The sequence below is a fragment of the Anopheles gambiae genome, chromosome 2 (genome assembly GCF_943734735.2).
Source record: "Anopheles gambiae chromosome 2, idAnoGambNW_F1_1, whole genome shotgun sequence".
Taxonomy (NCBI): domain Eukaryota; kingdom Metazoa; phylum Arthropoda; class Insecta; order Diptera; family Culicidae; genus Anopheles; species Anopheles gambiae.
Window position 1 is genome coordinate 69,046,593 of NC_064601.1, and position 3,349 is coordinate 69,049,941.

Here is a 3,349-nt window from a genome sequence, read left to right on the forward strand (position 1 = left end):
AACAACAGAACAGGAGAGGAAAGAAAGCAGGAACGACCATTCAACGCGCTAGCGCCGGAGAAGCGGCAGGGGGGCAGGAACGATCCTCCAACGTGCTAGCGCCTGATAGAGGAGAAGCGGCAGGAAGGTAGGGACGATCCTCCAGCGCGCTAGCGCAGCATGTGGTAGCAGCGAAAGGGAGGCAAGCAGGAAGAATTTTTAACGCGTGCACACCATTCGACGAAGACAACGCTGGATGAAAGGAAGAACGAGGAGAGAAGGCAGGCAAGACGTGTGTATCCCGCACCGGTTTTCGGCAGTGTGAATTGTGTGAGTATTTAAAAGTGTATGTGCGAGTAAAGAGGTAAAAATAAAGAGCGAATGTGTGGAATGGGAAAATGAAAGAGAGTCTGTGTTTGTTTTGGGAGAGAGGAGAGAATGAAAGAAATTGAACAATAATTGGGCTCCCAACCAACATTATCGCGCGACATTTTAAAATTTTGTATGAGAAAAAACGGGCTCAAAACGTTCTCAAATCGTGCTCATTAGCAGCACTAAAGAGCACGTCTCTGCAACGGTGCGACAGCGTGTATCATACATGTGGTTTCTGTATGCTACATTATTGTTCAATTTCTTTCATTCTCTCCTCTCTCCCAAAACAAACACAGACTCTCTTTCATTTTTCCATTCCACACATTCGCTCTTTATTGTACCTCTTTACCTCTACTCACACATACACTTTTCAATACTCACATTTCACACTGCCGAAAACCCGTTGCGGGACACACACGTACCCGTCTTGCCTGCCTTCTCTCCTCGTTCTTCCTTTCATCCAGCGTTGGCTTCGTCGAATGGTGTGCACGCGTTAAAAATTCTTCCTGCTTGCCTCCCCCTCGCTGCTCCCAGATGCTGCGCTAGCGTGCTGGATAATCGTCCCTACCTTCCTGCCGCCTCTCCTCTACCAGGCGCTAGCACGTTGAAGGATCGTTCCTGCCTTCCTGCCGCTTCTCCTTCGTCCGGCGCTAACGCGTTGAATGGTCGTTCCTACCTCTCCTGTCCTTTTGTTTTTGGCACTGCTGGTGAAAGAGGGAAATATTATCTATTTTGAAAACCGCTGTTCCATTTAACGCGAAGCATAATACTTACCAACCAATTGATTATTTCTATCGTGGTCCGTGCTCACTTCCGTTTGTGCGTGTGTTACGATTTGCTATAGAAAACGAAATTGATTTGATATCACCAATTATTAATACCATTCAATTTGATACAGATTGATATAATCCTTTATTAAAAGCTGTACTTACCAAATAGTTTTTTTTCCGTACTGGTTTCACGAGAGAAAAAACGAGCACGCATCGACGCGTCCTTCTTCTTACAAACTTGATTTTACACTACCACTTTTTCATATGAACGCGAAGCAGCGCCTTCCTCTGGTGGCTATACAGGTATTCCCCGATATACGCCATACACGATATACGCGATTTCGCTATAAGCTTTTTTTCTAAATTTTAAAGTTTTTTGAGCAAATTGTACTAATTTGACACATCGAATATCAAATTCAAAATAAATTCCCTTTTGGTCGAATATTAAAAGCCATTTCAAAATGTGTACAATTGTAATATTCAGTTGAAATCATATCAAATAACTAATTTAGCGGCTAAAACCTACCACTTCATGCAAAATTATATGAAAATTAGCTATAATTTGACTGAAAACTCGACATTTGCTAATATTCGAGATACGCTAATGCCTCCGGTCCGCATTAATAGCGTATATCGGGGAGTACCTGTACAATGATACAAAGAGCGGACGAGAGAAGATCGCTTGCGTGAACGCTTGGTGTAGCAAGCGAAATTGGACAAGTCCCAGAAAAGCGAGACACAAGAGTTTCTCTCGAACGATGGAAAGAGAAGAGCCATATGAAACATGAGGATGGTTGATGTGACACAGCCAAGTTGCGAGCAAAAAGTGACCAACACCCAGAAGAGCAAGACAGAATGAAAATTTTTCTGAATGTTAGAAAGAGAAAAATGATAGATACACATAAAAATCGCGCGATAATGCCGGTTGGGCTGGATTTATTTCTGATTGCAATGAGTTCTGACACACTTCAAAATCTGTTGAACGTATTTTCCCCCCTCCTCCTGGTGTTATTCGCTTGGTGATCCCGTCGGAGAACGCGAAATGGCAAAAACACACACACAGCCACGCACGAACGCACGAGCGAGCGTAAATGAAGTGGTTCTACGCTAGCCTGTTGCCGTCCTCCATCTCCCGTGTTCACGTTTTCCGACAAGGCTGATGTGTGCACGTTAGTGCGTGTACCTTTACCGTCCTTCTTTTCCCTCCACTTCCGTTGACCGTAGCGTAGACCGTAAGATGGAGCCGTTGTAAGCTGGAGAATGAGTTCAACACTGTTGACGAAATGAAAATCACTCACTCGATAGCAGCTCATTTTTCGTGTGCTTAGTGTGATATGAAGCTCCTTGCTTTGGTTACTGCGTGTTCAATTGTATTCACGGCGGTGCTCGACGTCACCGGTTGATGAAAGTAGGGAAAAAACAAAGGAAAGCATCAATCACCATCAGCATTCTTCTACATTTGAAAAATGATTTATCGTAGCAAACTTGATCAGATAAGTTTTTTGATCACATGTGTGCTTCAATGTACTTTCAACTAATGGTTATCGTCTGGAAAGTTACATGTGCATGCGCCATTAATCAAAGCCTGTCTGCTAGCATCGTCAACAATCTTCAAAATGAGCGACGGAAAGAAAACGTTTTACAGGTGTAAAATATTAAGGTAAGAGTTACTCTAATTATATATGCAAAACTATCAATAGGTAATTTATACTTCATACATTAATAATCGGTTCATTTTTACAGGGTTTCGAATCATATAACGGAATAGTTCAATCACTGAGGGCAGGGGTCTCCAAATTACGGACCGCCGGCCGCATGCGGCCCTCAATAATAGCCTGTAATGCGGCCCGTGACGACTTGGTACAGGTTAAAATAAATAGTTAATTTTGTTTCTTAATCCATCAAAACATTTTTTTTTATTTTTGTAAGACAAAAATTAGGATTTGATAAAATAAAGCTGTTGACATTTGATATATTCAGTGAATATTTTCAAATCAAATTAAGATTTGAACATCAAAAGGGCCCTCAACAATGTTATTTCTGAAGCAATGCGGCCCGCGAACTGAAAATTTTAGAGATCCCTGACTTGGCGTAATGTTGCAAATCGGTAGGGTAATGTTGCAAGCAAGTTGCAATCATATAGTGTTGGAGTGTTGCAATCGGTTAGAGGAATTTTGCAAGCATAGTGTAGAGCTAGCAATCAGAATTCTTTTCGCAATCCCAATCAG

The 3,349-nt window shown here is 42.3% G+C and overlaps 1 long non-coding RNA gene across 2 annotated transcripts; it reads right to left on the reverse strand.

Annotated features, from left to right (window-relative positions):
* Positions 1-448: 448 nt before the first annotated feature.
* Positions 449-2,050, reverse strand: LOC133391344 (uncharacterized). Of its 2 annotated transcripts, none has more exons than XR_009764855.1 (3): positions 1,284-2,050; positions 1,126-1,189; positions 449-1,052 (listed from the first exon to the last, which is right to left on the reverse strand). It is a non-coding gene; the product is annotated as an uncharacterized LOC133391344 (long non-coding RNA). The 2 variants fall into 2 exon arrangements; XR_009764854.1 differs by having other exon boundaries at positions 449-1,055.
* Between the last annotated feature and the right edge of the window lie 1,299 nt (positions 2,051-3,349).